Genomic DNA, 27,478 nt, shown 5'->3' on the forward strand with positions numbered 1-27,478 from the left:
AGTAACACAGTATGAGAGACCTTGATCGTGCAAGTCCCCTTGGCTAGTTGGAAACAGCAAATGTCATATTCTTATAGTCCACCCCCAAAAAGCATGACTACCCATTCACATTGCTGGAGTTTCAAAATAACAACTGCACAATTTTTATAAACCTTCATGGTTTTTAAAGGCGAAGCGGTACTATTTAGCGAAGCACACTCGTTTGGGAGTTTGCTAGTATTATCATAATTATACTATTTTATTATCCTTATTTTCTTATTTACAAATTCTTCTGAAAATGAAAATAAACACAGGACAAAAACCCCACTAGGAAGAACGCTTCTTAGAAGCAGCTTCAGAAAGGCCGCTGAGGTTGGGTCCATCAGGAGTGGCAAGAAACCTGGGACCCTCCCGCTTTCGCTCCCTGCAGGGACCAGCGCCTCGGACCCGATCAGCCCCTAAGCGAGAGCAGGCTCACGAGTGTCCCCGCTGCGGGCTGGGCTCAGTCCCCGCGCCCCAGCGCCAGGACGCCGCCTACCGCCAGGATTGGAGGGGCTGAAGGCGGGCTCGCGTGGGGGAGGAAAAGGGGGCGGTGCCGCCCGGCCCCGAGCCCCGCCCCACCGAGAGGCTACACAGAGGGGCGCCCACGTGCCCAGGCCGCCTTTTCCAGCGCTGCGGAGGTTTCGCTCCTCTCTGCGGGTCCAGCCAAGCGGCGGTTGCTGCTCCAGCCTCCGGGAGCCGCGGGACACGACACTCTCCAGCCGCTCACCCTCCACCGCACACTAGGCGCGGCCCTAGAGCTGCCCTTGTAAGTTGCCTAGTCTCCGGCCTCCCGGAGGGGCCGCAGGCGGATGGGGGCGCCTAGGCTCCCGGGCCGGAGCGGAAGGGCTGGGGCAGGGGCGACAAGGGCCCAGGTCCAGCTGCGCGCAGCTGCCCGGTGGCTGCGCTCCAGCGACGCTGAGATGGGATTCCCGGGCCTGCGAGACGGGGCTGCTGCCGCGAACCCTCGTCCGTGGGGCTGCGCTCCCGCAGCTCTTCTCCCCGCTGGGCACCGGAGGCGTCGGGGTCTGGGTGGGCATACCAGTCGTCGGGGTCTGGTATGGCGACTCCGCGAGGGCCCTGGTAGCCACTGTTGTCACTAGGGACCCCGGGCACCCCTCTCGGGGAGAGCAGACCGGGTCTCCCACTTCCTGAACACCGAGGGGTGCCTGAAGTCGCCTTCTGCCACCTTGGGGTTCTTGGGTTAAATGTAACACACCGCTGGGAGTTTAGGAAGCCTTTTCACATCTCAGACCTACCTGGGACTGGCAGGACAGGTAAGGGGACCCATCGTGGTGTGATGTTTGGGGTATTTTTAAAGTAAGTGGGCGCAGTTTTAAACCTGTTTGAGGCAGGCTATACTTTTTAAAGCTTATTTCATGCAGTCTTCAGCCTTGAACTCGAAATGCCATTCCTGATGCTTAGGGAATCACGAGGCCCATTGCCAGGGATGTTCCCGCAGAGAATTTGACAACTTCTGTTGACGCTACCTCCAATCCGTGGAGTAACGTATGCAGAGATTGTGTCTTAGAGATACCGAAAAGAGATAGCTCACAGGTCATCTATCTGGAAACGGTACCTAGATCTCAGCAATTAAAATTGTTCAGACTTTCAGGTATTTATTCAAAGTTGCCTAAAAAAGCGCTTAAGTGGCAAGACTTATAGGACTTAATGAAGGGATGTGGTCCGATGTTATTCCAGCAGAGCGGCCTGAAATTTGAGGGGGGGGGGGTTGGAGCGGGGGTGTCTAACATATAAACTCAGAGTGTTCGGGCTGTCTGAGGCTTGGTGCTTTCTTATTCTTGCCCCAACCAGTCTTTAAAACTACAGTCGCCCTTTTTTCTCCCCGAGAATTAGTATTTCTCTCTTCAGCAAATTGCAAACATTTGTATTTGTGGTCTTTTTCTAGGGGAGGTACAGGGTAAGAATATTCCTTATGTACTTTCTTTTGGTTGCTTTTTCCCTTTTGTAATGTTCAATCCTTTTTCCCCCCTTTAATTGCACTGAAGCTTAACATGAAATGATTTCTCAGTACAGAACATGAGCATATTTTATTTCTCCTTTTACTAAAATGTTGCTCATCGGCTCCTGTAGATTGGCTCTGGGGGGCCCCATCATTTGTTAGGATTTTTCACCATTTCCCCCTGGCCCTCACTTGGTTTCCGCTGTGCCTTGATTAGGGAATGCCATTTATCTTAAGGCATGTTAATCTTTCAGAGTTTGCCACAGCCGTGGAGACCAGAGTAAAATCTGGGTGATATCTACAAGGACTCAGTTAGCAGATTCCTTGGCCTCTTGCGTACGTCAGCAAAGCCCTGTATCACTGTCAGGAGCCAGTAAAGGAGAACAGAGGCTGGAAGGGGAGACCTGGTAGCTGTTGGAGTGTAAACAGTTCAGAAGACTCCGCAGTTTTCCATCTTGTAATCTCCTCTGTTTTTGTCATGTGAACATAGGGACCTGAGGAATCGTCACGCTCATGGTTCTTGCTCTCCACGACAGGCCTGCTCACCTTCGCAGAGTGAGAGCGGGCCTCCTCTTTGGAGGGCCCAGCTTTTGTTCTCCTCTTGTGCTTCCTTCCTCAAGTCGCCGCGTGCCTCCGGGCTCTGCTGGTGGACCTGGGGCCCCTATCTGTGGTCGTTTCATCTGTTTACAGCCCACTTTTTCAAATGTGCTTTCCCTTCGCATTTTCCTTGGGTGACTTCTCTATGTAGCCTAGTTTCTCTCTTCCCTGCTGTTTTGATAACCTTTGCTTGCTGCTTCATAGCTGCCTATCCAGAAATGCATGTACTTTTTTTAAGTGTTCAAAGCCACCTGCTGGTTTTATTTGGGTGTCCTTCAGTGACCAGCTTTCAGAACAGAACCTTGAAAACACGCTGATGTTGTGATTTATTTCTCCAAACGTGACATGAACACATTGATTTGAAGGACTGACTTCTTATAGACTACTTACTGGACGTTAGAACAAAAGCAGTATTTCTGAGGCATGCCTGTACTAAAAATCTCAGTTAACCTTCTGATTTCAATTATGCAATAGTTCTTATCTAAGTGGTTTTGAAAAATCTAAGTGGTTAACTCATTTCTACATCTTTAATCTGGATATTCAAAACCACATAGACATAGCCATAGCCTTAATTTAAAAAATGGAATTGTTCTTTACAATGTTTTCTGTCTTAATAACTTTTCATTCTACTGTGTAGCACAGTGTCTGGCACACAATACATGCTCTATATGTCATCGTTGCTGACCGAATGCCACTGATTTCTATCATTTGGGGAAGGGTGTTACGTCTATCTTCAAATTTCTACTTCTTCTTTGAAAATTAGTGAGTCCCCACACTGTACCAGACACCGGACCACCAAACGTAACGTGTAGCTTCGTTTTCAGAGGGATTCTGCACTTACTTTTACATTCTGTAAACCTTCCATTGCAGAATTTTAAGAGTAGATTTTGCTTTGTTGTAATTTTAGATGCAGTAACGACACCTATACACAGATGGCTTCAGTACTGCCTATCCCAGAAAACAAGTAAGGAACACACTCATTCTCGACTTAACAATGGGAATATGTCCTGAGAAATGCAGTGTTAGGCGATCTCACTGTTGTGCGAACCTCGCAGAGCGCACTCACGCTACCCTGGATAGCACAGCCTGCCGCACACCGAGGCCACTCGGTACGGCCATTGCTCCTAGCCTGTGCGGCATGCTGCTGTGCAAAACAACATGAGACTAAGTTGTGATTAAATCAGAGAAAATGATGCAAACAAAAGACAAGATGAGAGGCTGCTGCCAGTGTAACAAGGCACAACGTTGGCAGCAACCTTTTTTTTTTAATAAGGAGAAAGAGTACACCCTAAAATAATGATAAAAGTATAACAGTTAAATATACAAACTGGCAACATAGTCACTTATTACCATTTTCAAGCCTTCTGTACAGCACATAATTGTATGTGCTGTCCTTTTGTGTGACCAGTAGCACGGTTCCAGCGCCGGCATAGACACCCAGGTACTGTGCTGTGCCCTGACCTTAGGACGGCTGCACCATCACAGGGCAATAGGAATCTTTCGGCCCCACTGTAACCTCCTGGGACCACCCTTGTAGATGAGGCCCGTGGCCCATCTTTGACCGAAACACCATTAAGCAGTGCGTGACTGCCTGTGAAGATGACTCTTTTCATAATGAAAGATGAAAATGACTATACACAACGATGGCCACTCTCTATTCCAGCATCAAAAGCACCTGTGTGTGGTGTTTTTGTTTTCATGGTAGTGACAGATTTGTCCTGATGCTTCTCATGTTTCCCTTTAGTTGCCTTTCTGGCTATTGTCTCAGGCATGTTGTCTGTGGCTCTGGAAACGTGATTGATGCCACTGACAAAACCACGCCAGCAACTGAGGGTTCACTTCCACCAGGCTCAAACTAGCTTACCAGGCTCTAACCAGCTGAGCTAAGATTATCAGAGCATGATTTACCTATTAACTTTTCTCGTCCAACTTAGTAAACATAACTGGTGTATATTAACCTGTGGAAGCAAGCAGTCGACTATTGGTTTTCATGTGATTCTGGGACGCCTTTAAACTTGAAGTGTTGCTAAAAACAGCCCCCACTGCCGTTAGTAAACCTTCTCACGGGTAAGTATCCTTCGTGTTGACTTCAAGAATTTAGTGCGGTTTGTGTTTCAAAGCTTGGCTTTGAGTATGTGGGTCACATCTCTTCCGTTCTTATTTAGACTTTAACTTTGGATCTCTCTCCTCCAGGAAACCTGCAGTTCTCTGTTTCACTGGATGTGCACTGACATGATAGGTTGTCAAAAATCTTGGGGTTTCTTGCATCCAAGATTGAATCATGAAGCTAGCGTTCTGTGTGATGAGTTAGTGCTGCCGGTGGCTTGTATGTAACTTTATGCCGTCTCCCCATCCCACCGCAGAAAAAGGAAAGAAATTAGAGAACAACCCGCGCTGCTCTTTACAACGTGAGCCTCCTCTCGGGTTGGGCAATGAGGCGGGTGATGTAAGAACATTTCGTAATCTTTCTTCCAGGAGTTGCGGGGGGAGGAAAAGACTACCTTGTATTCATTTTTGGAATATCTTGCAAACAATACTCAACGAAGTTTTACACCCCTTGTTGATTCTTGCTAGTTTTTCCCACAGTTGTGGGGGAAATTCTTTCCTTTCCTTAACCCACTCTGGTTTCATCAAGGCACCCTAAGTCTTCATGCAGCTAAACCTAATGTAGTGCTGTTCCTGTGATCAAGGCCGACTTTCTTCCAGGGGAGACCAGGTGATCTTGATGGGTAGAGTTTGATGTCATCAGGAGGCTGAACAATATTACAACTTAGTTAGATGCTCACTTCTTCTTTTTCTTCTTATATATCTTATTATTCTACTTCTGCCCATTGTTTTTCTTTTTATTTTTTTTGTCATATTTTAAGATCATTGGATCTGTTCCACTTTTAAAAAAAATGATGCTTATTCATTCAAAAAGGCAAGGAATAAAATAAACCTTAAAGCTTGCCTTTTATGTATTCATTTCCTGCGTTGGCACAAAGGTGTGAGTTGGCACCTTGCTCATAATGAGTACATAAAGGGTGTTGCGTAGGGTGTTCTCTTGTCTTGGCTCTGGGTACCTTGCTGTCATGTTGGTCAAATGAAGACTGTGATGGTCGTCACTAGTAGAATTAACGGTTATTGTGTGTTGACCCATAAGGAAAAAATGAGGTCTTTTTGCATGTTCAGCCTTATTTCTTTACCATCTTAATCTGAACTTGGGGCGTACTTCTCAGAATGCAATTCAATTTGTACTTTGAAAAAATCACACTAGAATCTCTAGAACGTGAAATGCGTTTGAATGCTGGAGGCAGGACATCGTCTCTGTGTCACACGCAAAGTGTGTTTTCCCAGAGCATGTGAGTTCTATGCCCCTCCTTCCCCATATTCATGCTGCCTGGTTTCTGAAAGAAGGTGTCTATATGGTAGAAACGACTGGATTTGATTTTTGTGAAACTGACGTGCAAAATTTACAGTATTTAGCTATTGTAGGAGCATCCAAATTAATGACTACTATTTGGGATTCCCTTGGAATAGGAAATATGACTTTGTAACTTTGATTCTAAAAATACCTTACGAGGTGTTCTATTTGGAGTCTTCCCTGATCAGCGGTTAGTTCATCTGTTTGGATGAGTACATGTTGTATATATGTATGGCCCAAGACCCAGGGTCTGTAGAGAAACAAAGAATAAATAACTTGGTCTCTGTTCTCTGGGCTTTGACCACCCAGTGAAGGAGCTAACAAGTACACACATAGCGGGAAGAGAATGATAAAGCTGCCATTGAGCAATACAAAGAGCTGAAGTCACCAAAAAGAGAGAGCAACCTATTCTAAAGTTCTCTACTTTAAATACATATGATGTGTTCCCAGCATAAACCAAGTGGCCAGTCAGTTTAGGCACCGTCATCACATGCGGTTCCTATCATTGCTGTTAAAGACGGCTATTCTTTGTCTTCCGCCAGTTGCTCTTTAGTAAAACGCGGGTCACTTAGACTTCAGTTCTGGCTGAGCAGCTGCGCACCAAAATTTGCATTTTGGAGAGCAATAATACTTACTAATAATTTGGCAAAATTGCTCATTGTTTATTACCCTGGGTCTCTGGGAAACTGTGACAGTTAACTGAAAATTCAAACTATTTTGAAAGGTCTTAGAGGGCAAAGTTAAAGCACATTCAGAGATTATGTTTTAGGTAGAATTTTTATTTGCAGAGATCCTGGGGGGCGGTGAGTTCATTTCTACTACGTAAAAATCACTGTGCAATGTTTTTGTTTAATGGACCTTAGGTGCTCAGAATTCCGTTAATCATAATTGTTCATTTGCAACACACTGCTGTCATTCCATTATTTGTTATTGTATGACCACTAAGTATTATTAATTTTAGGTTCTTGGGTTAAGCAGTGGATGGATATTCATTGTATTATTATTTTGTGATAACCTATGAGTAAGTTAAATTTTAAATAAATTTCTCCTGGCCTGCAAGGAGGAGCTGAGAGCTTGCCCCAACGCAGTGCAGCTGGGGGAGAGGGGCCGGCGTTAAAGAGCTATGACAATGAGGACCGTTCTCGTTGTGCGGTGGCGGGAGTGCTTCCCGGGCCTCAAAGGAACACTTCAGACTTGAGTTGTCTCCAGTGTCGCCACCCTCGGTTCCTCCCAGTTGTTAGGTTCACAGGTTTCTGGGCCTCCTCCGTGTGGGCCAGGAATTAAGCCTGATCCTAAGTTCAGCTGAGCTCATTTGAACTGAGGAGTTACAACCATACACATAAATGGGAAGGAAAAAAAAGAATGGATAAGAATATTCAGTGCCCTCTTTTCTCACCTAAAATTGGAGCATCTTTAGAGTGACATTTGAAATCTTATAACTCAGCATCAGTCTGATGTGGCTCTTCTTGTAGAAATCTTTGGAATTTAATGAACTTGCAGTTTAGTAGAACTGAAGAGGTTATGCTAAAGAGCAACGTAGCATCACTGCAGAGTGTGGTCAGTTTTGAAAGTATAAAATAACTTAAAGCTTTTCTTTTTTACTTGTCATTTAATTTGTTAATTTGTTGACTTAATAATGTGCCTAATGAATAACAGGCAAAGCAAGCAATTTGAAAGTTGATTTCTCTGCTGAATTTCTTATCTTTTGCAAGACTTGCTTTATAAGTGCTTAAGATTTGTAATGTTTTGTTGCAAAAAAACTCCTCTTTAAATGCATTACATTTGTCGCACTGTGTTGCGTAGGTGGAGTAGGACTTGAGTACGCTCTGTTCATCAAGAAAACAGCACAGAGCACATGCAGTGCCATTGAGAAATAATAGTGGGTGTTTTTGACATTTGTAGTATTGGAGCTTTGACAGCGTATGCTGGGATGATCCTGTTTTAAACGCTCCTGAAATTTAGAACTTTGAAATGAAATCACGTTTTTCATTAGATAGTAATACATGAATAAGGGCTTAACATCCTGGAAATTTGGGTATGCCACTGTAAAAATGGCGACGCCCTCTTGTGGTAGCTGGTTTCATGTCCCTTGCTCTCAGCTTAACGATGCGTTGAAACCTGTCCTCGGGGCAATGCCTGAGGCTTTGGAAGGTTCATCTCCAGCCTCTCTGGCCGGGGACAGTCACTGAGGTGCTGGCACCATGTGTATGCCAGGCACAGTGCTAGGCAGATTTGGAAGGGAAGCAGGCTCCTGAGAATGACATTTTAGGGTTCTCTTTCTATAGATTAAGAAACAGATCTTAAAAGGTGCAACTCATCTGAGGTCAGGCAGCTACGGGCAGAGGGAAGATCTGATGCTCATCATTTTGCATCAGTAGCACTGATTTGCCTGCGGCCGTTCTGCTTTTATGAAAACATATCATAATCACTATAATATACTATTTATGTGTCAGGAATCTCATAAATGGGGATAAAAATGCAATTTTAACTGAAAAGTTGTATTTTAATATATGTTGGAAATTAACATTTGAATAAGACACTTTAGCATAGTGACATTCTTATGATGTTAAGTTTTTAAAGTGGCATGCTTTTACCCACCCCCCAAAATGGAAAAATGTAATCTTAACCTAAAAATAAACACTGTACTTACGGGTTCTAAGCCATCCAGAGTCATTAGGATTTAAATCTCATTAGTGGTGCTTTTAAACAAGTAAGTTCTGTTTGGAATGCTGTTGTGCTATCTTTTTTAGAAAGCTGTTTGAATTTTTATTTTTACTGATTATCATAGGTAACAGATGGTTTGCACTTAGTTCAGTGAACCAAACAAAAAAAGAGCAGACTTAGCATAAAATTTCTGTTGATAGTGCATTTTGTCTTGCTGAGATGGATCATCTGAACTTTCTAGATAATGAATAACATATTTACATTATTCTGGTCTTTTTTGCTACAGAGCACAAAAGATTGTGAGGATAAAGAACCTCGTATTGTCACTTTAAATGTTATTATAAATTCAAGTGTTGTTCTACTCTTACTGCATTGCTAACTCTAGGTGTGCTGATTTCCCTGACCACGTGTAAAACAGATAAATTGTTCCAGTGACTTTGAAAACTGAAGGCGCCGTTTATTCCACCGAATGACTGGAAGTAGTAGTAAATTGATTTTTATAAGGATTTTGAGCCCTAAGCAAAGTCTCGAGAACCCACATTATTTCTCTAGTCCCAGTTTTGAAAATACGTAGTACAGTTGCGATCTAAAATTCAGCTTTCTGTTGGCTGAGCGTCGCTGGCCTGTTTGCGGTTGTGGGCTAACTCCCCTGTGCCCTGGTGAGAGGGGAAGTGGCTGCAGCAGGCCAGAGGCCGGCGAGATGGCCTTCCTGGAGGGGAGGGAGCTTGACTAGGGATGAGCGCAGACTCCAGCTGTAGCTGTTGGTACCGACGGTAATTTCAAGTTCAGTTGAAAGACTCTTCTGTTTTAAGAATGGGCCTGTACTTTGTCACATCTAATTGAGTGTATTACACATTAGACCAGAAGCATCAGTAAAGTGGAACTATGTAATTTCACTTCTAGCTCTGTATGCATGAATCACAACTCAAGCCATTTCTAAGAATTTGAAGAAAAGGGCTCTGTTGATTGAGCTAAGTGTAATATCTCTTGAGTGAAGTAAAAGGAGGAAAAAGAATGCAAGAAATCCTTCTTCTTCTTCTTCTTTTTTTGGCCTTCAAGAAAATGATGTATGTAGAATAAAGTTTAAGGAGGATAAAGTAATTTTGCTCTAGTGTTCACTTCGATGAAACTTCTGCAGAGATTATTTACTGAGTTGGATTTTCCACATCTTTAAAGGCATAATGGTCAGCATCGATAGTTTTAGTAAATCATGGCATTCTGGGCTCGGAAGAAGCTTATATGCTCCTGTCCTGTTCGAGAAGAAAAAGAGCAAGCAGCCCATTCTCGTGTATTGTTCCCTAGGGTTTCCCACCAAGAGCTTCTTGACGTCTCTTCACACCTGGCGTGCCGCTGCTCACAGATGTTGGAGACCCTGATATGTAGCTGGGATGTGCCTGAGGGTAGTAGGCACTGGAGGCTGTTTAAGATAATTCAGCTTATAACTGAGAGAACACTTACAGCTGGCACCAGGGCCTCTTCCTGCCGCTTCCTCCGGCGCCTCTCATTTTTCTTCTTCTACTTGGAGGTGCAAATGAACAATCTATCCAGTTACACCTGAGCCTAGCACTCACCAGAGACCCAGCTATCCAGGCTGAGCTCTTTTGTGGACCACGCTCTGGGTGTCTCCCTTAACTCTCTGCCGTCCTTGGCATGTAGGTTGTACTTTCTCCTTTGGATAAGGTCAGCCTTGAACAGCGTTGCTATGCACTTGGCAAAGGCCTTGGGGCGCACGCCAGTGCATGTGGGAAACCACACGTCAGCACCCACTTGGTGGTATCTTTGCTTTCCTCCTCTCCCTTCTTCCTAAACGCCCTTCCCCTCAGTCCTGACTGTAAAGGCGAACCTATAACTGGCCAGGTCTTTAGCAAAAAAAAAAACAAACAAGCCATACAGTGACTACAGGGAGTGCATTCTGTGACTTTGTACAAAGATCTGTTTCCCCATCCTGTTTGCAGCATTGCATTAACTGCACAGAATAGCACTTTGTAGTTACTCTAAACATGGGCCAGCGTTGTGCTTTCCTGAGATGCCACCCTCTCTGTTAGTCATCACTTGGAGTCATTGCTTTTCTAAGTGACTTTTACATGGAGCCAGAAAATGCTCGGCTCATAATTTAAATTTGATTTATAAATTTCAGTTTTACAAAATCCTGTTATTATCAGTGATTACGTTTGTTATTGTAAAAATTGTTCACCGGATAGATTCAGTGAATTAGGTGTGAACTCAGTAGTAGCTGCTCTAAAGCATTAATCCTGTATATGTTACAAGAACTATTACACTTGGAAAAAATCTGGCAGAACATAATTTAGTTCAGCTTTTTAAAGGGTAATAGCCATTTTATAAAACCTTAGTGTTTCAAGGCACTAAACTTTGGGGGCTTTACAAAGCCTAAACAACAGTCCTGCCCATTGAAAACATTTCCCACTTACAACTTAATGCTGAATGTTAGAATTTAGAGAGTTGGAACCAACACAAGTGCCACCAATGCCTATGTCCCGTCACAAGCCACCTCCTGACAAACTGTGACATGCAGAACGAGTGAGTTCACAGCAGTATTGCCGTTCTTTAAGCAAATGAAATCTTTGGCTCAATGGCCCAAAGGTAAACTTCTAAACTTCCTGATTTAATATTTCTGTCTTTTAAGACATAGGGCGCCTGAATACTTACGGAATGTCCACCAAAGGCAGAACTCTCCCGTGTACTTAGGTAGAGACACGAAAAACACGACATGTGTTTTGAGCTCTTAGAACTTTTATTCTAAGTCAGACTCATTAGTGTCTCTGTACCCAGAAGAGAATAGCAAATGACATGGTTTTAGCGTGAGGAATGCTGGGGAACTGTGGGGACCCGAGAGCAGTCCATTTTAAAAATCTGTATGCCCCAAAACATGCATTTGGGGTTGGCAGGAGTGACTGATGAAACATATAAAGAACCCAGCGGAGTCCCTTGCAATGTGAGTAGAATAGATGTGGAGTATAAATGCAGCCCAGAAAACCTATATTTTTATTTGAGATCCCTTTAAATATGTCAGAACACACTGGTAGAAAAAGCAATTCCAAATATATCTTCCCTTCTTAAAAATGCACAGAGAGGAAGAGACTGGGTAAATGTGTAGCAGCTGTTGATGCGAGTTGACTCCTTGCAGCTATCTAATTTTGGAATAACTTAAAAGTCTAAGTTTTCCACATTTCCCTCTTCTCTTAAAGCCACTCTGAGTGGGAACAGAACTCAGCTTTGCTCTGAAGAATGTTCTTCTCCTGCTTCTTGGATCCCATATTCATCTCTTAGGCCAGCTTCACTATCCTTTCCTTCATCCAAAAATGTCGTCTTGCAAAAGTGACCAAGTAAGCCTCCTCTCCCAGCAGATTCTACTTTTTCAAATTATGAGCCCCAACTACCTCAAGTCCTAGAAGCAGAGTGGTAATGAGGGCAAAGGCAGTGGAGACTGACACATTTAACTGCAAGGAGAAAGAGAAAACGTCCTCTACGTGTGTGGTCTGAAGGTTCCCAGCGCTCAGCATTGTCACTGTCTGGGCTAAGTGGCTAAGGGAAAGAGTTGCTCTGGGCTTGTAGAAAGATGATTTATGGAGGATGGAGAAGTGCCTTGGTTGAGTGGTTATTAAAAGTATTACCTGTTATTCAGAATGAACTATTCCATACCGGGGTATCAGGAAAAAGGGAAAGAGGAATTATATATAGTTGTTAACACTAAAATAGACTTGTTGCATCAGGTGCACCTTTAAACTTAAGAAAGGTTTACTAAATCAGTATTTATTTGATCTGAATGGTGGGTGCGTACTGGTGTAACGCCCCTTGACACCTCTCCAAAGCCATCAGTATTATGGGGACACACCTGTGGATTTTTTCTTTTCTGGTCACTGTGAACATGACTGCTATTTATTTTGGAAAGAGGATGTTGAATTGGGTGGAAGGTGTTGGACAATGTAGACTTCGGTGCAAACTACCCATTATCTGACTTCATTTATACATACGCAGGGAATCATGGAAAAAACTTAGTTTTTCAGCTATTAAAAAAAAAAAAGAAATCATACCATTAAATCGTAGAATCTGAGTTGGCAGATACCTTAGCTCATACTCTTCTAACTAAACCCGGTTGCAGAAATTTGCAGAAGTTTCTGAATCATTCTGACTCACACGTTCTCTTTCTAAAACAACAACAAGCCTGACACCTTTAGCAGAGGGCGGCTTCTCATCGGCAGGAACACCCTTTGTTAGGGAGGTCTGCGTTTTCCTGGTTCAGTATCACACCACTTTACATTTATTGCCTCTATTTGGAGTTTCTGTCTTCTCGTATGACATGGGCAGAGTCGTCCTCTTACATGTGGTCATTTGCGTGTTCCAAGGAAGTTATCATCTCCTGTCTTTCTCTTCTTGTTCACTTACTCCTTAGAGCCGTCCTGTCTCAGAGATGCGAAGGGACGCCAGTGGCTCCCATGTGAAATAAAATCTAAGGAAAATTAAAACACACAAAAAATGTGATTTGCTGGGCCGGAAGACTTTTGTGCTGAAATATGTTTTGAATTCAGAAATATGGGGAGAATTAAGAATATTAGGTATTTGAGAACCCAAGAGATGGATAAGGAATGGACTAGACAAGTTGTAAAAAGAAAAAATGTTTCAGAAAATCTTATATATTTTAGTGAAAACAGTGAAGTCTTCAGCTTTTATATTATATTAAACCTCTTATATTAAATCATTGCAGCTCTTTCTAGCTAGAAGAAATGAATTTTAATATAGGTTAGAATTTTAATAGACATAAATTGTGATGTTTATCCAGTTATTTTTATTGTTCCTTAATTTTTTTCTTATACTTTAATTGCTTCTATTTTAATAACTATAGCTTATATTTTAATAACTGTTATACTTTCAGTCTTAAGGTAGTGATGGTTTATGAATTTGAAAGCTTGAAATCTATTGGAGATGAAGTTTTAAAATTCCAAAGTCTCCCCAGTATTTTTTTGGTAACATCTGGATGGTGGCCTTCAAATTATCTTTCATTCACTCGTGTTCGCCTGCCAAGAGCCTGAGAAGAGCCAGAATTTTGCATCCCTCCTTGTGGCATAGAGGAAGGGGCAGGGACTTTGGAGTTTCACAACCTTAGGTTCAAATCTAGCTCTGTGATCTTGAGCAAGTTACTTAACATCTCTGAGCATGTTTCATGAGCTGAAGATTAGCCATTTCCCCTGAGTTGGCTGTGAGGGTTAAATAAAATGTGTGTCACGTGCCCAGATGTAACAGGAGACCCATGAATGATCCCAATTACTTTTTATATTCATGTCCCACATTTATTCCTTCTTTCTTATTTCTTCCGTCTGTCCTTCCTTCCTTTTCTTTTTTCTTTTTCCCTCCACAACATTCAGAACTAAAGGCACAGTATCCTGCAAGTCTTCAGTGTGCTATATTGAGCTGGATGACGTAATTGTGAGCTAACATTGGCTTTTAACCAAGCAGGGGCAACAAGTTTCTTTCCTTAAGGCATGCTCTGGATAGTATTTCAGCTCAGTTTAGAGTGCGTACTACATAACTGGACCATGCATTGGCAGAGAGCTGCCTGTGCTTCAATTTCTGGGATTTGCCTCGTTAACACTTTGCTACTCAGAGAACTTTCTCTCTTTCCTCAGCCCAGGGCTCTTCACTGGAATCTTTGAGTGCTGAAATAAATGCAGACTTCATGCTTGTCTCTTTAGATGGTGCACACCAATCAAAATCTTCAGTGGCTGTAACGAAAATGAACCATTAGTGAAAAAAGTTGTGTGTGTATTTTACTTGAGAGCCTTCATGACATTGCTCCTAAAAGGCTACTGACCGTATTATATCTTATGCTGGAGAGTCAGGCAGACTTGCTTTTGTGTCCTGACTTTGATATATACTAGCTAGTATTTGACCTCTCTAAGCTTTGGCTTTCTGATCTATAAACTGGAGATAGTAATAGTACCTGCCCCCTAGGGTTGCTGGGCACTTTAGCTCTCAGAAGGGTCAGCAGGGACATTGTAAAAGCCACCGTGGTGATAGTATATTTGTGTACATTTAATGAGCATGTCTTATTCTGGGAACTTACCAGAACTCTTCTCCAATGTTTAATTGATGATGGAATCCTCTTTAAACAGTATCAGTGAAAGCCTCTCTTACGTTCCTGCTGCCGTTTTCCCTTCTCAGGGCAGCCTCCCCTGAGGATGGGACTCACCAGGCCCTTCTTCTGCCTCTGACCCTGCTTTATCTGCACTGGACTCTGGCTCTTTTCTGCATCCTGGCAGCAGGTCTCCCATGAGCACGGGGTGCTTGGATCTGCGTGGCTGAGGAGGAAAGCCCCAAGCAATGCCTTGAAGAAAGCCCAAGTCTTGCCTTGTGCCCGTGCCCAGAACCGCGCATTGCTAGCATGCAGCCAGTTGCAAAAGGAAGAAATTAAACCCAAATGGGAAGGCAAAGTTTCTTAATGCCTTTGTTTCCCAGATGAAAGCGCTCTGTCAAGCAACTTCCTTGGGGAGTGAACACGCAGTGGGCATGCTCAGGAGATTGTAGTTGGAGAATTCTTTGAATTAAGGTTACAGAATGCCGTTGAGACTGTTCACTGCATAGTGGCTGCTCAAGCTAGGCCAGAGGAGGAAAGTGACGCAGGAGACACCTGGGGCCCTGGAGACAAGAAAACCTTCCTGGTCATAGAGGAGCAGTCCTGAGCGTGCGTCCTTGTCCTGAAGATACAATGTCACCCTGTAATTGGCTGGGAGGACAGATTGGGCAGGGTTCTCACTACATTTTATCACATTTTCTCAGATGATTTAATAAAAGGGATTTTTTGTCCTGAACATCTGCTTTTGTTTTCACCTGGGCATGTCTGTAACCATCCAAAATAAAGATTAAGTTCTCAGCCTCCCTTGAAGGCTGTGTCCAATATGCAGATTAACTCATAAATGGAGCTTTAAATTTCTATAATTATATTTTTTCATTTCTATAAGTTATCTTGAATTTTGGTTGTTTTTTTTTAAACTACCTGGCTATTTTGGTAGTCTCTTGTTTTAATTCATTTGTAAAATTTAATCTTTTTTCTTTAAATTTTTTCTACATAATTATTCCATATGCTTGTCCGGTATTTCTGGTATCTGAAGTATTGGGGAGTTTAAATCTCCTGGTTGTTTCCATTGACTCTTAAACGTGATAGTTTATTTTGTGTGTGTTTGGGAATTTTTTTACTGTGAACTTATTTTGTATTGAAGTTAACCTGTGGGAATCCTGATTAAATTCATAAATTGGGTGGCCTTTCTTCTGGAGAGGATTTATTTGCAGTTGTATATGTAAATGAGCTAAGGGGCTGAAGAAGTCTCTCTGGTACCTAAAACTGCTACCCACCTGGACCGCTTAGCCCCTTTGTCCTGCCCGAGCGTAGTCTTGGTTCCAACTCCCTCGTGTTGAGGAGGCTCTGAGGCCTTGTCATTACTAGGCATTTATTCCCTTCACATTAAAGAGCATCCACTGTGCTGCTTTCGTCTCACTCATTCACATTTATCCTGCTGTGTCTGTCTGTCTGCCTGCCTTTCTGTGTGCGTCTGACTGTCCGTTTGTCTCTGTGCCTTTGCCTTGGGAAATTTTCATAGTTTCCTGGTGAATTCTGTCATATTATGTTGTCACGTATCCAGGATTTAGCTGTATTTTTACAAGAAAGCTCTTCAGACTATGTGGCCCCCTGTACTTCTGGAAACAGAAATCCTTAGGTACTTGTTGAGAATTAGGGGTATGGGTATATTTTATACTTTTCCATAAGCAGTTATGATATGGGATAGATATCCTTGTACCCAGAAGACTGAACGGTTCTGTAGACTTGCAAGATTAAGCCTCTCAGGTCTCCTGACATTTAAAAGACTGTATTGTAGAGCCTTCAAGAGACTCTGAGGTCAGCATGCTGATGTGTGAGCATTAAAGGAATTTGTCTGCTAAGAAAGAGAACTTTGTTTTTCAAATGCAAAATCAAGGATATTTTTTCCCCTCTCCTTTAAATGCCTCCACTTATAAAATTTGGATAAAGAGGAAAAGGACGTGTTTATACAAAATCCCTTGGACGAGAAGGGTGGGATTGGGGGCGAGGACGGAGGGGAGCCTCTCCGCGCTCCCCGGCCATGCCTCCTGGGAGCGAGCCGGACGCAGAACCGCTGCGGAGGGGCTGCGTGGGCCACCCAGTCAGTAAGGGAATCATTTCCTTCCTGAGCTCTGCAAGGCGCCCTGTGTGGGCAGGAGGAGTCAGAGATAGACTTGACAGAGCCCCAGCGGAATGGGCGACCTGCATCCTCAGCTGTCTCCGTAGCTGTCCGCGTGCCTGGGAAAAGTCCCCGGCCTCTCTGTGTCCTTCCCACTTAGGGTGCGGGACTGGCAGTGCATTTCATTCTCACGCTCAACTCCTGTGTCTCTGCACGTCTTTGTAAGGAAAGTGGCTTTTATACGTATCCATGGGTTATTTTTGATATCCTAAGACGTGAATGTCAAACACGTTTCTGATTTATATCGTAAGAAGAAATTGACAGCCGCTGCCACCCACTGGGGGCCCGCTGTGCAGGGGGCGCTTCCCATGTATTTTCTCCTTTGACCGTCCTAACAGCCTGCGGAGACTGTCTTCATTTCACCAGGGAGAAAAGGAGGCCCGGGAGGTGAACTCCACCTGCCTCGGAAACCCCAGTCCTTCCGCACCGGGGTGCTCTCGGGGGTCGGCTCTTACCGCCAACTACAGGATCAAATGAATGCGGATGGTAACATTATCGCACCTGATTCTCATCAGAATTTTTCAAAGTGTTTAATTTTGTATGAGGGCCATCTTAAAAATTTTTTTTTTATTTGGGTGCCTGGAAGGAAGAGAGCGACTGTTCGGTTGTCATTGCCATTGTAAACGGGCAAACGAAAGACAGTTTCTCCCCTTCCCCCTTTAATCTCCAGTCTCGGGAATGAGTAGAGTAAGTGGCTGAAGTGTTTATGCGTTTATATACACAGGGTGACTTTCACTGTAACTCTGATTTTTTTTTTCTAGTTTGCTGGTAGCAGGGAAAAATTAAGAGCCACACTGTGCCAACCAAAAACAAGTTCTTAGCATGTGTGATGCGTCCCCTGTGCTTAGCTTGCTGTGTATCCTGATATCCTGATGGCACTTTAACTTTCAGAAATGGAGAAATTACCAAAAATCATTGATTGGGGCAAGAGTCAAGGATGACTCAGAGCTAAACTCTATCCCTGCATCCAGATAAAGTTATAATTTAACATGGGACCACTTTTCCCGCTTATTTTTCCTTTAGTTTTGCTACATTTGTGTCATTAAATTCATCCTTTCAGCCCACCAGGGAAGTTCGCCTTGACTTTTTAAGTCGAGTATTGTCCTTCCCTAGAGATCTTACACGTGCTGGGCTCTTGGTCTGCCCTATTAGAAAGGACATTTTAGTTGTATTTCTCTATTTGATGGAAAAGGACGTTTAGAAATATTCAAAAATAAAGAAAGATAAAACAAGCTCTAGAATATGACAGAAAGAAGGGGCCCCACATCATAGTTGCAATTACTATCAGTTGCGTATTCTCCTGATTCCTCAGCAAATTATCTTTACACTCACAGAAAGATGTCCTTGAGGCAGGACAAGGAAGGGCACGACACAGGGCTCGGAGGTGAGACCTGCGGGAGGCACAGCTGTAACCTGCGAGGGTGCGTTTGCCGGGGTGGTTATTCATCAGTGAGCTGTTTCCCTTCCAGTCGCCGCGGCGGATTCTGCGTGCGTGGCCCGCGATTGCGAGCCCGTGCGCTCGCCCGGCCGCGAGGTCACGGAGCGGCTCGGCGGTGCTGGGGCCGTGGTGACGAAACGTCGCAGGCAAACACGGCCGTTCCCGCAAGCGGGATTGCGGAAACCTCCCTGGGACTGTGCAAGATTGTTAAACAAACTTGATCCCTGCCGACATGAGATACATGAAATGGGGAGGCTGGGTAGTGAGCGATTAGAGGGTTCACAGAGTTTGCACACGCTATGCTTTTTGGTATTAGTCATAAAGTGTCTCTTGGTGAGGAAATCGTTTGCTTTTATACCGTAGAACATTCTGCAGAGATCCGTGGGCAGACTCAGTCTGTGTAGCTTTGATTTTTACAAAGCAGACTTCTAAATACTCGCAGAAAATAGGGATAGGACTCCAGGGACTGTATGTAGCCTTCCGAGGTAAGGCTATTGGGAGAGAAGTAAAGAGGAACACAGTCAAAATCCCTATCGAATATTCAGTGTGAGGAGCAAGATGGGCCCATTCCAGCAAGGCTCCTGGGGCTGCCCCGGGAATTCCCTGGAGGTGCTCAGGCTGAAAAGATGGAAGAATAAAATGAATGGTATGGACCTGTGAAAAATAACAGGAATGTCTGAGTGGGATCTCTATGCAATTTAGTTGGGAAGGAGAGAGGAGGTGATGGCAGGGAGGCAGTGCTGCGGAGTCCCTAGCTTGCCTTTGTCTTTACTAGAGGGGGTGCTGTCTCACTGAGGACAGAACACATCCCTGAGAGGGAACCTGGAGCCCAAATTGGCAAGAGGGAACCTCACTCCTTTCAACTGGTTCCCAGTTTCAAGCCCGGGTGAATTATATCTGACAACTTTAAAATAAGCTGTAGTTACGAGTCCAGAGTCACCGTCCAGAGTCTTGGAGGCGCCTGGAGGCAAAGAAAGGGAGCAGAAGAAAGGAAGGAGGCAGATCTCCTTGTTTTTGAAACGGAGGCCAATATAGATCTTAGGAACCACTGACCATGGAGCTGGACACTGTTTACCAGCAAAACGCTAGCCATTTGCGGAATGTAGTTGGAAAAGAAATGACTGATTCGTTCTGGCATGAGTTCAGCAAGAACAAGTTATGCCAAACAAACTCCACACTGTCTTTGTACATGGTTATTTGATTGGTGGATTTGCGAAGTCTAAATGTAATGTATGAGGATTTTGGCAAAGCATCTAACACCATGTGTTATGATAACCTTGGGATAAGTTGGACAGAAATGCGGGTTTCTAGTTAGTTGCGTGATACACCCAGAGTGTTGATCAGTAGGTAGGTACCAGCTTGGAGAGATGCCATGATACTCTGTTCTGGGCTCTATGGGGTTTAAACATGTTTATCACTTACTTGCTTATTAATTGGATAGAAGACATGCTTATTAAATTGGCAGCGACATAAGGACCGGTAGGATGCTAAAAACATTGATTGATGGATGGAGTTGTATTATACATAATCCCAAATAATGGGAAACCTGAAATTCTGGAATTAGATTTTAAAATAATCAATGAAACAAAATGGAATCAAGAAGACCAGTGTATATAAATATCTTTGAGAAGAAAAGACACCTCAGGGTTGTAGTGTACTTACTGTAAGCCAAGTATGAATCACTCATTCAATGAACCAATATTTACTTCACCCCTGTCTGTATTTCAATTGCTCAGAGTACTCTGAGAATGCAACAGATGAATAAAATGTAGACTTTGCTTTTAAGGTGCTATTAGTTTAAAGGAGTGTATTAATTTCCTAGGGTTGCCATTAAAAAAAAAAAATACCACAAACTGGGTGGCTTCAAATAAAAAGATTTACTGTCCCAGTTCTGGAAACTCAAAGGTTAAAGCCAAGGTGTCAGCAGGGCCGGGCTCCCTGTGAAACGGTCGGGGGAGAACCCCTCCAGGGCTCTTCGAGCTTCTGGCGGTGGCCGTGGAGCTTTGGGGATCCTTGGCTTGCAGCTGCATCCCTCCACCGTCTGCCTCGAGCATCACATGGCATCTTCCTCTTATAAGGAAACCAGTCATACTAGATCAGGGCTCACCCTAAGGACCTCTTCTTAGGGGGAGGAACACCAACCAAGAATCTATTTCCAAGCAGCCGCCCAGGTTTAGGGCTTCAACATATCTATTACGGGAGCACAGTTCATCCGAAACATGTTCACCCAAGCAGTCTGACTCTGATCCCGGTAAAGAAAAAAGTGTCATAAAAATACCCTGTGCTGTGGGAACAAGGGATAGGGAGACCTTGCTCAGCTCAGGGGAGGCGGTGGGTGTCCAGGATGGCCAGGAGCTATCTAGTCCAAGAGGAGGAGTAACTTTCCCGGAAGAAGAAACCACTAGGCCGAAAGCCTGGAGGCAGTGAGAGGCTTTGAGTTCTGAGAAAGTAAAGAGGAAGCCTGGTGGAGCTGGAGGGTGTGAGCAGGGAGCAGGGATGGCGTAGGAGGAAGATGGCGAGGAGCCAAGCCTGCGGAGCTTTGTATGGTGTTGAGGCGGTTTGTGATGTCTATTAAAAATAAGATGAAAAGAACTAATAGGAGTATATAGACTGAAGGAGGATAATAAGCAAATGAGTCTGTGCGCTAGTTTAAAGCAGCTTGGTTCCCTCTTGCCAACTTGGGCTTGACCACATCTGGAACGCTGTGCCTTGTTGGGAGTGTCATTTAAAGCTAGCGTCTTTCAAATGCGGTTCTTGTTCTTTGAATTAATGTGTTTCTCTGAGAGGACAGAAGTCTTAGGATAATAGCCATTTGGCATTATTGGAATGAGAAGACTTTTCCATATTTATTCTTCAGGCAGAATGAGGCCAAGGGGCTGGAGGTGTAGGAGGGCTTCATGAAAGAGGAGGTCTTCTGTCAGTAACAATAAGAGCTACACAGAGAAGAGGATGCCTTGAGGGTTAGCCTTGCCCTTGCCCATGGGGGATGGATGTCCCCTGTCAGAGATGAAAGGAATTCTGCAGTGAAGGTGAGGTGGGGCGGGGGGCAATGTCCTTCCTCTAAGGTCCCCTATGAGAAGCACCCACTGGGGTTTCAGTGACGATGTTAAGATTTGTAAAGCACATTAACACATACTTCATAATTAAAAACTAAGGGCATTAGCAGGGCTTTAAAATGAAATGTCACTGGGGGATTATTAAATAACTGAATTCCCTGAAAGCTCTTTGTAATGCGATGTTATAGATCAGTGATAGCTCCATCAGAAATACCTTCGCTGAATTATTTCCACGCATGTGTTCCGGGGAGGCCGTGAAATCGCAGTGAGTGTCACTAATCTCACGTCTTGGGCACAGCTGTCCCTTTTCTCTCCCTGCCGGTCTCTCAGCCGCCCTTGCTGGCCTTGTACTATCAAACTTGTTTCTACGGATCAGCTGCCAGTCGTTTATGTTAAGCCACATAAGTCCTATTTAGAGGTGACGGTATGTAAATGTGCACATTCTGTCTGACACCAAACAAGCAGTTTTACCTTCACTGGGGGGTGGAGGGAGAGGAAGGACACATAGTAGGCGCCGAAGGACACACAGTAGGCGCGGAAGTGTTAATCCTACCCAGGCGCCTCGGGACCCAGAATGCCTACCAGCTGCCAAAAGTATATTTAAAAGGGATTTCGCCGTTTCCTTGTATCTCTTGAAGGAGATCCAATTCATATTCCACACCAGCACTTCCACAAACCCCCTTTCCTCTCCGCCCCACTTCTCTCTGCCCGGTGGACTCTCTCCAGGCTGCCAGCTTGTCTTCTGTCCCCAGCCTTTACTACAGAAAGCAGCCTGGCTTCTTGACTTTAACTGTTCTAAGTGGGTGGTGTAATTTTTTTTTCCTTTGAGTCAAAAGAAAGCTCAACAGTTGACAGAAAAGGCAAGAAAGAACCTTTCTGCTGTCTCAGCAGTAGCTTGGAAGGTCTGGGGACTGCGACCCTCTGTGGAGCAGAAGCACCAGGCCAGTAAATCTTGTTCCTTCCATGTGGGCAAGAAGGCACGTGTTCTACGGGTAGTAGGTGGGAAACTGGACTGCGGTGTGTGTGTGGAGAATAGCAAAATACAAGGCGAGCCGTGAGTGTAGGCTGAGGCCACATGACCGGGGGTGGTTTTGAAACCGGGATGAAGTGTTCGAGTCATTGAAGTTGAGAGGAGGCGGATTAGCTACACATGTAAGTAAACAGATCCAAAGCATTAAAATTCAACTCATCCTGCACGCTTCATAGTTCTGCTTCTTAGGAGTATTTGTAAACATTTACAAGCATGCTTTAAAATTAAGGACCCTAAACCCTGACCAAAAGAATTCATTTACAAATTGCTGCACAGCATGGTTTCAAATAATTGCTTCCTGTCCCCAGGTATGTGTAGGTCAGGGGTGGGACATCACAGGGCTCAGCTCCTGGAAAGAGGATCAGAGCCTAAGATCTGGTTTTTCTCTCTCCACTTCTGAGTGCTGAGCACTCTGAAGGTCAGAGGAAACAGCATGGCAAAGAAATAGCAGGAGCGTGAAGATGGAGTTGATTTATCTTTACTCTTGTTGTCTTTTCATCTTAATACTACAGATCTACCATAACCATCTTGTAATACAAACCATAGCAGAAGTTTTAGAGGCAAGGAAGCCAAGTTACTGTTTTATTTCTGGGGAACAAAAAGATTAAAAATAAGTGTTTTTAAAAAGAAGTTTGAGAAACTGCTAGTAGATATACATTATATATATTTTAAATTTTTTGCTTAAATGGCAGGTCTTACACTCCTCTATACTTTTCATTTTTATAAGTTGTATTCCTTATAGAGACAAATCTTCTCAAATTATTTGTTTAGAAAACACTTATTGATCAATGACTACCAAGTAGGGCTTTTAGAAGTCTAAGAGATACTTTGAATTTAAAATTATATAATAACTTAAGCTGTTGCTATTCAAAATTAAAAACCAAAATAGATGTTTCCAAGAACTTCTAATTAAGATTTTGCAGATACATATGATTTTTTAATGACTTTCTTGCTTGTTCTAAGGGAAATAACCTCAGTTATTAAATATTAATACAAAATTTAAGGTATTTTTCCAAGAATTTTGTTTTCAAATGAAGTAAGAAAGAGAAAAAGGCGAGCTTTTAACTAATTGATTTTAAGAAGTGGCTGATTATATAAATAGTCAAAATTTCAGTGAGTCTTAAAGAGTAGTGATATTGTCAAGTTATTAGAAAAACTCAGTTGGTGTTCTTATTTATATTCTTTGCTCTAAGGACTAGTGAAGCTGCCTTCAGCCTTTTTAAAAAAATGAATTCTGGAGTGAAAGAATGCATACGAATCAGGTGAATGTTGGCTCCTGCGAGGAAGACTTCGCCCCCAGCCCCGACCCCAGCCCCCATTCTGAACAGGCGCCCCTCCTGTGCACCCCGGTAGCACCCTGAGCGCCCCTCACCCACAAGCGTAGTGTGAGGATGGCCCAGTTGCAATTGTTTTGCCCACATGCCCCTCCTCCACCGCCCCCCCACGCCACTCCCTGGAACTTTGTTCAGAAATTGCATTGAGGACATTTTATTTTTCCTTTTTAAAAATTCTAAGGCTTGATCTTTTAGAGAAATTGACAATTCATTAAGTAATTGATAATAATTAATGTGCCCTAACTATAGCTTCTCCAACTTAAAAGTCTTCATCAGAACTTTTCTCAATTTGTGTCATAACATTTCAAAAAATAGAACATAAATGTGACAAGAATGTCAGACCTCAGTTTTAAGGACCTCATCATTTCAAGTTATATTAATTTTTAAAATTCTTAGTGTGCATATTCTAAACTTAAAATGTAGTGGCTCTGAATTGTGGTGATGAAGAACCGGCACTGTTTTAATTGCTTTCTCTGAGCACACAATAGAAATGTTTTATTCAGACTTACTTGAAGCCAACAGGAACGTCCAAACCTCTCTCAGCCAATAGCAGTGCTTCAACAATCTGCCAAGATGCTAATGACAACAGTTCTGGTGATACATTGTTTTCTGTATTTTAAGAGGTAGCAAATCAGAACATGCTTTTCCAACTTGAAAACGCAGTTTCAACAATGACCATTCTTTAAGAAATGTCTGTCCAGCAGAACCATAAATCATAAGTATACTTGGTATATTATCCATCTAAATTTCTTGAACTTGGACTAAAAATGCATGGGAAGTCTCGTTGAATTCCTTTTCTGCCACAGGTGGATGGGAGGAATTTTGCCTAGCATTGAAACAAAAGTAGTTTAATTTTAACAATTCATAAATTAGGTATCTTTGTGGGGAGGGTGTTGGGCGGTGAGTTGAGGGGGCCCTTTGACCCTATTTGGGAAGGGCATGGTTAAAGGAAACCGTGTTCTCAAGTATTTCTCAATTCTTTGCTCTCAGACAAAAAGGGCTTTCTTGTACTCTTAACAAGCCTCCCAGTCCATGGACATACTTTTAGCATTTTTAATCTGAAATTCAGCTAGTAATCCAGAAATAAGTTAAAAAAAAAAAAAACAACTTTGTGAGCAGTGGCTGTTAGTGAACAAGGGCATGGGACCCTCCAGGTTACCTGGATTTTGTTGGAATCCCGGACTTGGCTCCAATTTGTATGGTGGTGCACTAAAATTGCAACGAAGGTAATAGAGAATATTTTTTGCTTGTTTTTTGTTTTTAAAAACAGTTGTGTCCGTCTTTTTTAGGCAGCGTCTTGAGAACTAATACTGAACGAATCACCTTCTTGTATAAATGAGCAGTTTGGACTCCTGTTACCTCAGCAGACAGCCACCATAAGCTCGGTAGCACTTGGCAAGATCACTGAATCAGTGGCAGGATTTGATCAACAATAGGCAAAGATACAGAGATTTAAACTTCAGGAACCTAAAAAGCCCACTTGTCTAGAATAGCTTGTTGCATGAAATTGACATGTCAAATGTCTCTGTGTTTTCTGACAGTTCAAAGAGTTTGACATGGACATTTGAATTATATTCTAGAAGCCACGCTGACCCCTGCTTACCTCTAGCTTTCCCCAGCCCCTGACACATGGGAAACACTCAGCAAACTTTGGCCATTTTAATAATGCAGCACTTAAGTAGAGACAGTGTACAGTCTTTGCAAAGGGCATCTCCTGACATTCGGAATGGCGCACATAGGGTGACAGGTGCTAGCAGAGGGCGCTTCCTTCGGTAGCTGGTTGGGAGAGGGAACAGGTTGTACCCTCTGGAATTTGGGGTGATTTATTAGCCAGAGATTGCTAAGACCGAACGGGAACGGGCAGCACGCCGCCAGCATCCTTGACCGTGAACATGGGGTGCTGACTGAGCAGGTGCTCCGGTTACAGAGGTGCCAAGGGCTCTGCTTTCTTCTCCGCGCTCGGTCGCTTCCGCTCTTCCCCAACGCTGAAAACAAAAGCTGGACTTCATGCTTATTATTCTGCATCTGCTCCAGTGAGACAGCTAGGTGTGCCTGATGTCTTCATTTTTGTCTTTCCCGAAGCTAAATGGCTTCACGTGTTTTGAAGCACCAGCTGCCTTGACAAACTTTCCAGAATTCTCTGTCAGCTATTTGTTTGCTGCATGGCCTCAGGAAAGATGCTTGTCTGTGTCTGGATTCCATATCAGAAATTTCGAAGTCGTTTTACTTCCTGGTAGTACCTATTAAACTTCCTGGAGAGAAAAAATAAGTGTTATTCCAACAGTGTTGTGACTTCGTAGTGGCCTCAATTGTGTCTTTAATTTTGCCTTTTTTTCTATTTGTGTTCACCTGTCTGGAGGACACTTTGGAGGAAGACACTGTACAGACAATTTGATTTGAAGAAAAGATAAGTTTTGAACCAAATATAAATTAAATGTGTATGAAAAAGCATTTCGTTTTCCAGAAAAATAAAGGTTTTAGGTTTGAATGCAAAGGTTTGTTGTTGTTTGTTTGTTTTACTAACTAAAGTGAACAGTTACCCTTTCATGATATACTTGATATACTTATCCTGATATACTTGTGGTGTATTTTTCTGAGAAATTAATCTCTTAAATGTAAATCAAAAGAGCAAAAGGTCACTAATTCCATGGTAATATATCCATATTTTCTTCCTTTTACTAAATTATTTAGCCATGAATGTAACTTGAAAGTATGTTTTTGAACTTTACAGTTGTAGAAATGTCATTGATGTTGAGTTTGCAGATTGTCAGACCAAAAGGTCAAATTTAGAGAAAACACACACACACATAGTGGGACAAAGATCCAAGCTCTCTGTGGTTTAATTCCTTTTTCCCTGTTGGTCTACAAAGTGCAGATGTCTCACTACGATACTAGCAACTCAAACTAGGCAGGAAAATTTGGTCCTAATTAGGATGAGCTAACTTGTTGAGGCTTCGCGGGAGCGCCTGCCCCGCGGCTGCCACAGCGCCTTTCTCCTGGAAGATTTATTGACAGGGCTTGTGATACTGAGAGAACCGAGTTTGAAAGGTCAGCCTTGACTTAGGGGAGGAGGGGAAGGATTCATCTCTGTGCGACTAAATGGCTGCATCACGCTTTTGAACCAAAGGAAAAATCCAGGACTGACGTTGGAACTGCAATTTGCTGATTTTAGAAGATTCCTGTGGTCAGTTGAAAGGAGTCTGCTCCGTGATGTTGTCATAACGTTAGGGCGAGGGATTTACTTGGACTCAAATTCTGCGCCATCACATTTACAACCTGGATTGAAGAAGATTGAGAAGGAGGTGCTGCCAAGTTGCTGCGGAAGGAGTTTAGCCTTTTGGCAAGAATTAACAGGGGCTCCATGAAGGAGTTAGGTTTCTTCAAACTGTTTCCCTAGGAGGAAGACCCCCTCTGTGTTGTCAGGCTCCTTGGAATCCCTCAGAGCCTTTCTGCTGCAGAGTCTATCACATAGCCCTTGGCTAAGGACATTCTCAGGTCTAAGCTAAAGGCAGGCAAATTTTCCTCCTTGATAGATAGGCCACCGTCTTAGAATTGAGTAAAATAATTGTTCTTTGAAGGAAGATGTATATCTGTTTCTGGGATCACGAGAGTCACTTGTGACCTCATAGGAATGTTAATGAGAGTTTTATTTTCTAAGGCCAAGGCACTTGGTATGAGTGTTACATAGACCTCTGTATGTACATACGT

General features: G+C 43.3%; 1 protein-coding gene across 2 annotated transcripts in view; it reads left to right on the plus strand.

Annotated features, from left to right (window-relative positions):
• The first annotated feature begins 606 nt into the window (after window positions 1-606).
• Window positions 607-27,478, plus strand: part of SLC7A2 (solute carrier family 7 member 2) — a 51,548-nt gene continuing 24,676 nt past the window's right edge. For both annotated transcript variants that reach the window (XM_054566128.1, XM_054566129.1), the window contains exon 1: window positions 607-787. The gene's annotated coding sequence lies outside the window, so the exon portion shown is untranslated. The remainder of the gene's footprint in view (window positions 788-27,478) is intronic.

This window comes from Pteronotus mesoamericanus, unplaced genomic scaffold (genome assembly GCF_021234165.1).
Source record: "Pteronotus mesoamericanus isolate MK-2021 breed Mesoamerican mustached bat unplaced genomic scaffold, CSHL_Meso_final contig_169, whole genome shotgun sequence".
Lineage (NCBI taxonomy): Eukaryota > Metazoa > Chordata > Mammalia > Chiroptera > Mormoopidae > Pteronotus > Pteronotus mesoamericanus.